Raw genomic sequence first — 14,537 nt, 5'->3', positions numbered from 1 at the left:
TGAAGAATTTGGTCAGTGCTTTTAAAAAAAAAAAAAAAAAAAAAGTACCAACCTCTGAAACAAAACTTTCCAGTCCAAATTAAAATATGGTAGCTTTTGATAAGAACAGAATTACTGAGAATTTAAATGAATACTACAACTGTCTTGCTAACTTATTGAACCCTCCTATACTTCTGAAAACCACCACAGTGTGCAACATATAGAATACCCACTATTGCTTAGACTGGCCTTAGAATTATTCCTGGTGTGATAACCCCACCCCTTCTTCACTCTTGTCCACCTTTCCAAATTCTCACTTTTACCAGCACTAATGCTTGTAAAACAGAACAGCAGAACAGAAAGTTTTATTACGTAACAGAGGAAGGCAGAAAAATACAACAAAAGATATGCAGTTTACTTTCTTAACAATCCCTATAAACATAGTATCGCCACTGGTTTTGTTTGTCCTTGGGACAAACAAGTTTTTTTACAATTCACATTCTCCAACAAGTCCTTCAAAGAGTTGTCTAGTCCCCAAAGGTCTGCAGCAAGTCATATAGCGATTATGATTTAGCAAATTAATACTAATTATTATACTTTAATCAGTTCCTAGGCTGGATCTATTTAATAACAAATTCCCCTGATCAGAGACTTTAAACTACAGCATCCTTCAGTCACACTCCAGTACCTGAATGCAGCCAGCTTGAGAACAGCTGTCAATTTAGTGGAATCAGGGGAAAAAACCAAACACCCTAAACCCATGACTGGTTGAGCTGAATGTACTACAAATACCGTTTAAAAAGCAAGTGCTATTCAGAGTAAAAAATGCAAAATTAAGTAGAAGAAAAACCAATGGATTTGGCATAAAATATTTTACAGTTTTAAGCATTTCTGCTGTTCTTTCAAGAGCATCTGCAGACTACCTGTGACAGATCAAACATCAGAGAACAGAATCTAGTTTTCCAGAAGGGCCAGAGCTCTGCACACTCAGTTCCAGCACCCAATAAAAAACAACTAAGCCTGTAAAAACTCCAATTTTGTGGTTTTTTTTTTTTTAAGAGTGTCTTAGCTAACACATGCTAAGATACTAGAAATGGCAAGGGTAAGCAGCAATTAGCAAAGACTCTTTGCTTTGGATTTAACAGCGGCAACAAATCTGGGAGTGCCCACACACCAGAAATGAGTGCTATAGTGCACTGACCTTTCTGTAACAGCAGTAATTCACCTGGCAAATTCAACAGTGGAGATGCAGCAAGGCATTGTGAGGCTCCTGCCAGCAGTAGAGTTCAAGCTCTGTGGAACTCTTGGGAACACACACAGCTGACATGTGCAGCAGGTGCCACTGCTCCTGCACCACCATTATCTTTCATACCCACGCCAATTACAACGAAACCAGGACTGGTGTGTGCCCCTCTACAAATGTCACTTCACTGGTGTCTGCTGGTTTGCCCTTCGAGAGCCACCTGCTGCCACCCTCAAATACAGAGTGCCATAGGGACAGACCCTTGCCACGCTCTTGCAGTTGCATGAACGTGCTTAACACAGAGGGAATGGCAGAGCATGGGTGCTGCATGGAGAACTGCACACTGAGTCCAGACAGTGTGGCTTTTTAATCCAGTATTGAGATACCATCTTTCAGACTGGATACAGAAAAAAATCAATTAGAAGCATCACGCTTCTTCACTGAATTGGGTGAATTGTGATTATTTTATTCATAGAATTTTCAAACTGCATTAACTTTGCAGAAGTCACTGGGAGGTCAGTACAAACAATCCAGTTCACCTTACCAAAGGCAAAGACTATTCAATTCTATGACCTTATCATTCCCAGAAATAAGCAATTTCTGAAAGTATATTAATGACATACAAACCTCCAGGGCTTGAACTGTGAAAATTAACTTTCTTATGCTTTACATTGAATTTTTGCCACCATGTATTGAACACAGATGGAAAGATCTATCAATTACAGGATGTCACTTGAACTGACAACTCTGTAGCATAAGAGGAAGTAAAGAACAGCTTTGCTTGGATTTCTTCACAGTGTGATACACAACAGAGATGATCAATTTCCATGTATGATTCTTTCCATGTTTAAAACCCTGCATGTTCCAGTGCAACAATGGTAAAACATGTTCAGCTTCTAGTGAATATTAAATGGAACTATGGTGGTTGAGATAAAACCCGTTCTACCATAACAACAAAAAGGAAAAGTGAAAAAATACTTCGATCCAGAAACATTGTTTATATAACAGCTTCTCTTATTATTTTTAGTGATTATTTAATAACTGTGTCTATCAGCTGATTATTCTTAGTGATTATTTGATAACTATGTCTATCTGCATCACCTTTGCTTTTGGCTTAAGAGTCCTGATTATTAACAAGCTAACATCAATGGCTATTGACCTGGAAATCAGCCTTCACTGGTTGCTTTATTAAGCCCAATTTGAGGAATATCAAGCACAGACTGGGCTGCACGCAAACGTTTTCCCAACTTAACAATAATGGATTGATGTGTAACATTTCTGTGCTCCCAGCACAGCAGTTTTTAGTACAGCCTTGTTGTAGATGCAGTTCTACCCACCAAAAGGTTTTTTTCTGATGTAGCTTGTTTTATTTTGAGATCTGTTTTGAGACATGCCAACAAAATAATTGTTTTGCTGATCCATGTTATGTCTGCAGCAGGAACCTGAGGGAATAGATGTCAATGTCTTTCAAACTCATTTTATATGGAAAACAAAATTTTTATTTTTAGCATGGTATGTTAAGTTTCCATACAAGAGTAGGGCTATAAGATCTCTTCTTCCCAAACATATTCCCATTAATGCCAGTGACAACTCTCCATCAACACCACATAAAGGATTTAGCCTTTCAGCAAATTTCTGAATTTTTAGTTATTTTTTTCAGTACCATGTGTAGAGATGGGATTAACAAGTTCTGTTTTCCATGTCTGTCCCAGATTCATTCAATACCCAAAGGGGAAAGTCAATTTTAATATTTACAAGCTCAGCAGATTATTAATTATGATTAACATCACCACCTCCAGGGCTGAGATGTTGCAAAATGTCACGCATGTGAACACAGAAAACATTCACAAATACATGCAAGGCAAGGTGCAGTACCACCCACCATGGGGTAGCTGCTGGTCTCTGCCGAGAAAGCAGAAATCTGTCATCCATTAAAATGCCAATTACTGGAACAGCAGCAGGACCCAAAAGTTCACAGTATTTGCCTTGTCTTCTATGCCGATTTACCTAGTCAAACAGCCTTAGAAGAAAGCTTATGTGAAACACTGCCCTTCTAGAAAAATGTATATACATCCTTAGAATTTAAAATTAAATTCACATATATTTTCTAAAACAGGCTTCATTTAGGTCAATCTGTAGCATCTACTAGCAGCAGTTTTCAGCAATCCTACATCTTGAGAATTTCACAAAGAAAACCCTCATACCTTAAGAAATACACTGATTGATGTTTTCAACTTACCTGCCAAATATAATAAAAATTAACTGAATAATAACACAGATACAACATTAAAAATACTGTATGCTTCACAGATGGAGGAAAAGTTTCGTATTTGATATCACAGGACCAAACAAGTTCTGACTGCCATTCCCAAATCTGTTGTGTTTCCTTGTCTAAACCTAAGTCATGCTGCTTTAATTAAAATTAGAGCAGATAGTTTAATGGAAGCCCCAATACATATAAGGCCAAAGATAGCCTTTGTCCTACCCCTCCCTTAAAATAGGATAAAACTGCTTCCATCAATGTAAGGCAATTTTAAGAGTGGTGAAATCCTTGCACGTAAGTACTAAAACCCACCAAATGTAATTACCCTGTCAAAATATCCACCAACAACTGACTGTCCTAATGATACCCACTAACTGCAAACTTCTTTGACATGTTTGTGTATCTTTTAGATGTCTTTGAAGTTTGACTGAAATAACATTAAAAACTTACTTCCTAAAGGATTTATAAGAAACAAGCAACCAAAAGAAGAAAGTTTGCCATAGAAAACTGCAAGCAAATTTGATCATAGACCAAATAAAATATAAAAATTGATATAAAATTGCAGCACAAAATGAATTATGTGGGTAAAACTATTGTGCCTTCTCTACTGCTTTTTGGTGGTGTATACAGGTTCTGGCATATTCAAAGGTACATTTGTAAAAGCCACTGCCAAAAAATTAGTTCTTAATTATCTTTGTGAAGAAACATGATTTTAAATATACATCCTAGTACATCAGTCACACTAATTTACTGAATCAGCAAAGAACTCCACATGTTCATCCCTTCCTCTTTCAGCTGGAAAGTTGATATTTGTTTCCTCCAGCAACCTTTCAAAACCTGACTACTTAAAACGCATCTGCTCACCACTGGTACTCATTGCATGAATTTTGGAGAACTGCAACCCAAAATTTCAGGATGAAAATTTCAGAAGCATGACCTGTGAAAGATCTCTGCATCTAAAATAACAAGTGGCCAGCACAAGGAACACTTACAGAATTTGTACAGACTAAAACACCTAAAGAACAAGAAAAGCTAAAATCACTAGACAGAAATAATCCAAGGAGTTTCTGGGTAAATCTGTTCAATCACTTGGTATTTTTCCCCCCAAGCTCTTACATTTTTAGTCCATTCAATCAATTAAAATTATCCCATAAAATATGAAAAGCTCTTTAGGCTATCTTTAAAGAACGGCATCTCCTTTGAAGACACCACAATTGAAACTCAGAAGAGGAAATTACACTTTTCTTTGAATCCAGTTTAAAAAAACAAAAATGGTATTCTGTATGGATTAGCATTACACTTTTAGATACAGCATTTGGTTCACAGTATTAAAATCTAATGGAGCAGTACAAATACAGTAAAATATCTGTCAACTTAACTACCTTTTATCAGTAATTATACACTACATTAATACACTCAGTATTAAGTATGCAAAAGCAGTATACTGGATATAGGAAAACAGTAACTGAGAATTATGAACTTCCATAGTATTCATGGTAGAAAACCACTACTACTAGTAGCAGTGGTGAAATGAGAGAGTTTAATTGCTGGCATGTTTAGTACCAGAATTTGCATTTAGTATTCAATTTAATTCATGCCCATAAAACTCACTGAAAATTTTCTTTTCATGGCAACATCCATAAAAATTCTGTGCCTGACTGCAGACCGTTGTATTTACAAAACACAACTGGGCAGGCTAGAAATGTTAAAGTTGCAACAAGCTTCACCACCAGGGTAGGCTAAATGTTAAATTTCACAAAAGCCATTAGAGGATAAACATTAAATCACAACTTCAAACTCATAGGTGTAACTCCTATTTTACAAAGTTTAGTATGATTTTAAAACAAAGTAATACCCTTGAAGAATTCTTACTTATTTTTTTATGAGAAAGAGAAGCTGCAATTTTTGTCACTGTGATATTCTTTTTTCCACTAGTGTCAAGTTAACAGAATTATCATCATATATTGTGTTTTCAAAAATCATTCTTTGAGCTCTGGTAGTAGAGTTCTATGATCAGTTCCAAGAGCTCCTTTCTGCCAGATGTCTTGTCCTCTAGTAAAAGAAAAAGCCAAGAGATCCTACTGAACTGTGAAACAGGAAGCAAGCTTCATGAGCAGCCTTCACCTAGATAACAGAAACCTGTGAAATTTTCATGCTAGAGAGGACAAAAATGTGTAAAAATACATTTTATCTATACATAACTATAGGAATTGACTCAAGAGTTAGTCACTGCTAAGAAATGTACAAAACAACGAACATGAAACTAAATTTATTTTCCTTAAAATAATTTTCAGTTTGGTCCAAACTCGTATTCTGATTTGGAATGTCAAACCTTACCATCCAGCACTCACTCCTCTTTCTTCCTCTCCAGCAACCATCTGGCCGTTCCCACCTCATGCAAACAGCCATCACTCATCCCCTGCTTTCCTTGTGTGCCTCCAGAGACCAGAATAGCCAGTCTAAATAAGTTCTGTTCCTTGTGGGTGAGAAAGAGAATAAAGATGGCAGAGTGGATATGAGGAATATGCTCCTACTGTTTGGGAAGCTGACCCTTCCACTGCACTGAAGGGTGGACCTATTCCTATGAAAAAGTATAGCCCCCAGCAGCCAAAATAGGGCATCTCAGCACCTTCACATAGGGTCTGCCCCAGCACTGTGATCCTGTCAGGTTGTAGCTGGCAAGAATCATTAACCATTCCCTGCTTCCTCCAGCAAAGAGAGAGACTGGATGGAAGCAAGGCAGGGATCACCTACAAGGTCATATCACAAATTAATGTAACACCAAGGATCGTAATCCTTCTTTTAAAGAAATCTTCTCCTTGCATTGATTGCATAAGGTCTGTATTTTTGCCTATCTTCCTAGCACTTACAACAAATTGACTGATGGTAAGCTATTAACAATTAAGGGCACAGCAGCATAGATGAAGTAACTTACATCACATTCTTCGATTATTAGTATTATATCAGAATAATTGCATCATTTTATTCTGCACTATTTCCTATTTCTGTAGGAAACAATAATAAATTTGCTTATTTAAAATATAATATTTTCTCTACAAATATTTATTAAACTGGGCTAAGTATCATGTTACTATTAACACACATTAACAACTCACTATATGTACTGATTTACATTACTGTTTTAGCATGTGGCAAGAACTTTTCCTTTATTATTATAAAATGATGTGTTTAGTAAAAAATTAGTTGCTATTTTCTTGTCAGAATCCCACACAAAGTTGCTTCTGGAAGAAACTGGGACATCTTCATTATCTGTACTTTTGTTTACTTAGTATCACAGGAACTAGACAAGGAAAAAATACCAAATCATGTTCTCTATTTAAACACACCTTAATTAATTATCAAAGGAAATACTCCTTGTAGGTAGTGAACTGATTGCTCTAAATGCTGTGATCTGGTGGTTTTGAATTTACAGATCTCAGTCTCTGATGTATATGTGGAATTCATCATTAGATAAGAAAAAGAGATGCCTTCTGTGCTTTTTTAATGCATAATTAATAATAAACAACACTAAGGACCCAATTATACATTCCAGATATTTTTGGTCAGACCTACTTCATTCAGGTATTAAGTGTTGTTTTCACCTTCTTGTTATCCACTGAAGTCACTGTACCTCACATTTATCTTTTTCAAAAATTCTAATAGTTGACAACTGTCACAGCATTTTACTGATGAAACCTAAATAATTTTTTTCCTAGTACATTATCCGCTAGTAACAGGACAGAATAAACTAGAAACTCCTTGGATATATTTGAGCCAACTTACTGCATGAGCCAACTTACTGGATCACCACTCCTTACTTGGGTAATACTGTATAAATCCTCCATTTCCCAGCAGCTTCCCCAAGTAAGCAGTCATTCCCCAGTTTTCACTGCAGCCTAAAGAAAAACTGGAAGCAGGAAGCACTGGATCCCTGCAGCTATTCAGCTTTGCAGACTTGCTGTTGCTGCCATCATCAGTCTGTTTCACTCTACTATACCTCCATGCCTTCAACCCTGATATCAAGCCCAAAAGGTGAGGGATGGTTGGGATGAGAAGGGTAAGTATGGACAGCAAAGGAGTCATACCCTTCCTTTTTCTAAACTCAACCTGCATCCTTACCCTTCTGGCATGCAGAAGATGTAAACCTTATTTGGAGAGCAGTCACCCCTGAACACCACTATCTCTGGGGATGCAGCCTAAGTAAAACTTCCTACTCCATAAGGTACTTCCAGCCTAACTGTGGGCCCAATTGATACACTTTTAATTTTTTCTTTTTTGAGCAAAAATTTGAAAACTATGACCCATGAGGCTCTAGGGAACAGCAGGAGTTAATGAAGGATAACAAACCATGCACATAGCAAACCATGGCTAGTTGTAAGGGTAGTGAATCATTCACTGATTCAATGTAATCAGATACATTGGTTCAGAGACAAGCTTGGTAGATTATGTTACACTGTACTACCATAAACTGAAGGGAAATATCACAATATATTTTGGCATTTTGAGGCTAGCTACATGACACCAAGCTTTACAGAAGGAAAGTAAATTAGCATTTGGTGGTATTTATTGGTGAACAGCAGCATCTTCCATATTAGTCTAAAAGCTGTCCATAAGAACCAGCACTGTTTACTCAGGAAATATGCAAATCTTTTCTGTAAGAAAATACAGCTAAAACTTACTGGGAAGAGTGCCTGAAGGGTACAATGGGAATGAGAACCCCAAAGAGTTAGGTGCAGTGCTTGTGCAGAATCCAGCCGTGCAGCTCTGAAGCAGGAACGTAGTTACCGCAATTCCAGGACAATATATTCCAGTGTAGATGTGCACATACAGAAATGGAAATAATTTGCCCTATGGAAAAAGAACTTTCTTCCTCACATAACTACAATCACACCAGGGATTGCACTGTGAAATCCTCACTTTGGGGAAAAACTCCACCAATCCAAACTACAAAATATGCCTTCCTACCCCTGAATACACCTTAACTAAGACAGAACAATGCCAAAGTTGCATATGGAGTATTAAGACTTGAAGGCAGCTATTCCTATGTTCCATTTCAGATGCGGGAAGACTAAAGAAAACTTATTTTCTCCAAGCTAGAAATGAGATCCCTAGGACAAGGAATGTAAAGTTCCCTACTTCAACATAATAGACACTCTATTCTTGATGTAGTTAGCTAGAATATTACAGCAAGGGGGTTAATAAATTTCAGACACTTAGAAGTACTAAATGCTAAAAACTACAACAGTCTGTAAGGGCTTTTTAAATTCCTATTTATTTCTCTGTAGAAAAGAACCCCCCAAGAGCTTGTCACACTGACTGTATGGATTATACACAGACTGCGCTGAAATGAACAGAAGCACAGCACTATTCACCAGAGCTGTATGCAACACCTCAAGTAACATCAAAACCCAAACCTAAGGGATCTAAGGGATCCCTCTGCCATTCTCCTGCAAGCTCATTAATAAATTTACATCCATTACCATCCTGCGTCATATCTAATGGAGCCTTAACATCACCCCTGAAAGGGTGGGTTATGGCAATGAGATCACTCATGATAAGCACTTCAAGCTGTTTCTAGATCAGAAACCCGTTTAAGGACACAGTTAGGGCTGTTTTCCTGTGCTGGAACAAGGGAGTTGGACAAATCACCCTGGTTTATGCAACTGGCAAAAAGGTCTTAGCCTGTTTTTTTTTTTAATGATTATTTCCCATCAACAATTATCATTAACCTCAGGGACATCGGGGTGGGGGAAATCCAAACCACACCACCATGAACAGATACTTTTGAAGTAGATTGCTGACATTTTCTTTGCCACTTGTTTTAACATCTGTTAGCACTTAAAAATAAGATGTATCTGCTCATACATCACCCACTAACATATCCTTGGAAGTGTTCAAGGCCAGCCTGGATGGGGCTCTGAGCAACCTGGTCTAGTGAAAGGTGTCCCTGCTCATGGCAGAAGGATTTGAACTAGATGGTCTCTGAGGTCCCCTCCAAACCACGGAATTCTGTGATTCTGTGATGAACAGTAACACACACTTTCTAAACAACATTATCGGGTAGGAAACACGATATGCTTAGAACGTGCTAATCGTACTAGATGAGGAAAAATTACACTAACAGTAAATTTTCTGGGTTTTAAGATGAGACTTCTAGGTAAACGAATAAAAATCTCTGACCTCTCCTTCCCCACAAAAAAAAAAATAACCCAAAACGACCTTGCGGAGAGCCAACCCACAGCCCAGACCGAGCTGCAGCGAATCCCGCAAGCTCCAAAGGGAGCAAACCTCTAAGGAAAGAGGGCGCACAAGGTGCCCGGCGCCTGTCCCCGTAAGGGCAGGAGGAACAACACGGCCCGTAAGTATCGCACAGGGGCCGGACACCCGCCCGACTGGGGAACGGAGGGGAGGGAGGAAAGGAAGGGAAGAAGCAAGGAAAGAAATGAGAGAGGAGGAAAGGAGAGAGAGAAGGAAGGAGGCAGGGAAGGAGGGCGAGCAGCGACCCGAGGGAAAATGGGCGGAGCCTCCAGAGGCCCCGCCCCTCCCTATCGAGCACCCCGCGACGGCCCCCCCCCCACCCGGCAGCCGCGCGCGCCGCGGGGCGGTGGCGGCTCGCGCCGCCAGTTGTGTCTCCCCCCCCACCTTCCTCCGCCCCCGTCCGCCCGCCCGCCCGGACCCGGAACGGCCCCGCGCCCCTCACCGCGGTGTCGGGCCGGGCCGGCCGCCCGCCCCCCGCGCCCCCGCACTGACCGTCGGGGGGTCCCGCTCGCCCGCGCAGCGGCTCCGCCTCGGCCTCACGCGCGGCGGGCACGCCCCGCCTCGCGCCCCATCCCGCCGCCGCCGCCGCCCGGCGCTCGCAGGGACGGGCGGGGAGCGGCGCGAGCTCACACCACCGCGCATGCGCCGCTGCCTCGCTCCGCGCGGCCGAGAGGGCGGGGCAGGTGGGGCGGGCGGGCCCGGTCTCCCCTCGCGCGGAGCACGACGGGAGCTGTAGTTTTCCCCTCAGGAAATTGCCGGCAGGGGCACTACAGGTCGCTGGCCGCACTACAGATCCCAGCGGCCAGCGCTCAGCGGGGGTGGGGTTCCAGCTCCTCTGCCCCCCCATCGCTGTTGAAGCCCCGGGCCCACGGGAGTCCGGCTGCCTAAGGGGATCCCGGCGAGATACGTATGTGAAGCTCCCTCAGCAGCCGCCGAGAGCCGGCAGGCAGCATGTCCATCGCTCCTCTGGAATCAAGAGGAACCTAAGCGTCACTGAGCCATGAGCTGGCAGTGGCCCTTGTGGCCAAGAACGCCAGTGATATCCTGGGTTGCAGCAGGAAGAGCGTTGTCAGCAGCTCGAGGGAGGTGATCCTGCCCCTCTATTCAGCCCTGGTGAGGCCACATCTGGAGTGCTGTGTCCAGTTTTGGGCTCCTCAGCACAAAGGAGACATGGAGCTCCTGGAGCAGCTCCAGTGGAGGGCAACAAAGATAATGAAGGGGCAGGACTGTTACCAGGGAAGACTGAGGGAGCTCGACCTGTTCAGCCTTGAGAAAAAACAATTGGGAGGGGACCTCGTCGATGTCTATAAGTATCTGAAGGAGGGAGGATGCCAAGAGGAGGAAGCCAGGCTTCAGTGGTGTCAAGCAATAGGGTAAGAGGCAACAGGCAGAAACTGATTCACAGGAAGTTCCACCTGGATATGTGGAAGAACTTTACCCTGCAGATGACCATGCATTGGAACAGATCGCCCAGAGAGGTTGTGGAGGCTCCCTTGCTGGAGATATTCAAGCACCATCTGGACACAGTCCTGTGCTGTGTGCTCTGGGATGATCCTTCTTGAGCAGAGAGGTTGGATCAGGTGACCCACTGTGGTCCCTTCCAACCTGATTCCCATGATTCCCTGAACCCATTCTCTGATTCTGAGATTCTTTTGGCCGTGATTAAGGATGGATATGGCCTTGTCAGAGTGGGAGGTCAGCAAACACCACAAGTCATCAGTTTCAGTGGGAGCTGACACAGCCCCACAGGTGGGGACACCTGGGCCACCTTCCATATGATGTTACTGCTGACTGAATTCCATGCCCTCAGTTCACATGAGAACAGCCACTGGTTTCAGCTTCATCCCGCATAACAAACCTGACCTCCTGAGAGGAGATACCCACTCCTCTCTACCACTTTCTGGAATGCGAGAGAAATGGAGAAACACTCTGGATGCTGCTTGAGGTGACCCGTGCCTAGGAACATATCCCCATCTCAAGAAGCATCCTGTTTACAGTAACGTTATAAGGAATTTTGTGGGGTTTTTTTGCCTCTTACAATGCAAGTTTCTGTTATGTTGAGCACCTGCGTAATTTGAATCCCTTTCAGAATTGCTCATCAACAGGGGAATTTGTTTCAGTCAGAAGCAGGGCCGATTCATTCCCACAGCCTCAAGCATAATCCCCGGCCTATTGGACACATTAATACTGTGGCAGCGTGCCACCTGCTCCATTTATTCACTTGAGACTCAATGCTGCTTAGTCCCTGTCGAATGAGCTCTTTGTGCCACCTCCTGCGGTAATGTAAAAGGTCCCCCACAGGAATTTGTGCTATTCAGTGGAAGCTACAAAAGGGAGGGTTGTAAACACTCCGGTTAGTGTTGGAGCACAGGGATATTGTCTTCTCCACGTATTACATAACCTTGTAACTTTTAGTCTCCCTCCTCCTCTCCAGAAGAAACAGTGTAACAGCAAGGGCTCACCAGGCTATTTAACTTAACATCACAGCTAATGTGTTTCTTTTTTCATTATATATAATGGCCACCTTACTCTTGGCACAAGAAGAGAGAAGGGTTAGTTCTGTAACATCCCCCAGTAATTACAGATGACTGCCCATGAGGATCTCCACTTGAAGTGACAGTGGCCAGAGGCTCTCAGCTCTGAAGAATGTGTATTATTAGAGGCCACTGCCAACAAAAGTTCATGCACAATGGGCCCATCAGCTAATGAACCCAGAATGAATCTTACCCCAGATTTTGAGGACAAACAAGTGATTGTGTGCAGTGCTGACTATACCAATTTACTGCCATGTGAAACACATTTGGATGATTTCTGACTTGCAAAATTCACTGTGGTCTGGGGCCAACTTACACAGACTGAGGAACTTTCTTACACCCTTAGCTTGCCCCACATTCAGTCCGTAAATTCTTACTGCTTTCAAGACAAAGTAAAGGAAGGATTCTGAGGTGGCGAGATCTCTGCTTGGAAAATCAGTCTCGCTCATGTTCCTGAACTTCATAAAAGTAATAAAATAATAATGGAGGCGAGCTTCAGAAAGCATCTGGTCAGGGAAAGAAAAGGGAAAAGGCATAGCTGTGTTAATGAATAATTCCTACTACTACTACTACTTCAAGAAACCGGTTCTGGGGTTGAGTTAGTCTTGGAAAGATAGGAGTCTCCATGGGCTGTACCATTCTGGGATAACTTTAGACATACTGTGTAATTCTCCTTAGCAATAAAGGAATACACAGCAGACATAAAAAGATTTAGCTTAGGAAAGAAACTAGATGGCCACATACTGAAGCAAACAAGTGAAACAATGAGAGCTGGAAGATATAACAGGAAAACCTAGAAGTCATAAACTGATTGCCTTTGGGGGAGAAAGTATATTGTTCATAAAAATTACCACAGAGCAGGAGCCAAAAAAGGTGTATGATGCTGAACTCTGCCAAAGCAACTCCTATGAGCAGTATTATGGAGCCACAGAATTACAGAACAGTTTGGGATGACCATCTATTTCCAATCCCTCTGCCCTGGGCAGGAACATCTAGCCCTAGAACAGGTTGCTCAAAGCCAAATAATTCCATGTTCTCTGTGATGAGAAGAACATTTATAAATACTTAAATAATGAAAAGGGTATAAGAAAACTTGAGCCTTGGCCATCTTTACATCCTAGATATATTTGTCTGAATCAGGTTTGCTCTGTTTCTAGAAAGATTTTGTATCTAAGTGTGTTCCCCCATGTGAGTAGCACAAATTTTAACAATGTATTGATGATTTGGTGAAAGATGGCCAAGGGAATGTGTCAAATCTTGGTAAAGGTGTTCCTTTTGCCAAGCCCAACAGATATTTCCATCTAACAGGAAAATGTTAGGCTGTTGTTTGGCTGTGCTCTGGAGGTACCTCATCAGCATGGTCTTTCTCATTAAACTCCTCCCAGGCTACAAGTATCCAGGCTTTGCCCCTGAAGGTGTAAGTGCCAGCTTACAGGGCAGGGCACCATGGGGCTGGAGAGGCCGGAGGGTATCTGTGTTGGGTCTGTGTGTCACTGTGCAATCACCAGCCGACTTCACGTCACTCCAGCCAGCAGGATGAGGGGCTTGGGAGCCAGCTATCAGAATAGCCATAATTTTGGGAGGGACAGTGGAGTGACCATAGATATAATATTAAAGACACAAGCAGGTGTTCTTATATTTATTTTTTAGGAATTACATGTGAAATCCATTAAGCATACTAAAAGCAAGCCAGGAACCTTAAGAAATGACAGGAAAGCAATGTCACGTTATGACCTTTGTACTCAAGTGCCTGTAAGGAAAAACCAAAAAAATCCTAACAAAACAAACCCAAATCCCAAAAGCAACTAAACAAAACCCTTTTTTACTTTTAAAGAAAGAATAACAAAAGGGCCCCCAACCTTTTCAGTCAGACTGACCCCAAACACACTAGGGATTTGTATAATTTCTTACTATATGAATTACCTCTTTGCTTCCCTTTTTGTGCAGTGATTTACAATTCTGTCTCAAAGGACAGTGATGAAAGTGGCCAATGCTTTACCTGGAGAATATTCCTGACTGAAAGAAGTTTTAAAAACGTGTCCTTATGTAGGTGATGGTTTGCTGATTATTCAGATGTAGGGTGAAATAAGAGACCCCAAAATAAATTATGATTTTTCCTGCAAAATCAGTAAGACTAAATGAATAACTTTCTAAAATGGTTAGTTTTTTTAGAAAGAACATTAGAGTATTAATCATTCATGTACAGAAAAATACTTCAAAGCAACACTTACAGTAATGGAAAAAAAACTGCTGGAGAGTT

The 14,537-nt window shown here is 41.6% G+C and overlaps 1 protein-coding gene across 4 annotated transcripts in view; it reads right to left on the bottom strand.

Moving 5' to 3' along the window:
• RALBP1 (ralA binding protein 1) overlaps nt 1-10,349 on the bottom strand; it is a 32,861-nt gene extending 22,512 nt beyond the window's left edge. Inside the window, exon 1 of one of the 4 annotated variants that reach the window (XM_005517257.2) lies at nt 10,236-10,349. The gene's annotated coding sequence lies outside the window, so the exon portion shown is untranslated. Of the gene's footprint in view, nt 1-5,822; nt 5,842-8,164; nt 8,289-10,185 lie in introns of those variants that run through there. The other 3 variants (XM_088061790.1, XM_014257075.2, XM_014257068.2) reach the window with 3 other exon arrangements.
• Between the last annotated feature and the right edge of the window lie 4,188 nt (nt 10,350-14,537).

This window comes from Pseudopodoces humilis, chromosome 1, assembly GCF_049639895.1.
Source record: "Pseudopodoces humilis isolate 2021_Gansu_Grassland_sample_001 chromosome 1, ASM4963989v1, whole genome shotgun sequence".
NCBI lineage: Eukaryota > Metazoa > Chordata > Aves > Passeriformes > Paridae > Pseudopodoces > Pseudopodoces humilis.
This window is presented reverse-complemented; position numbering and strand designations above follow the sequence as displayed.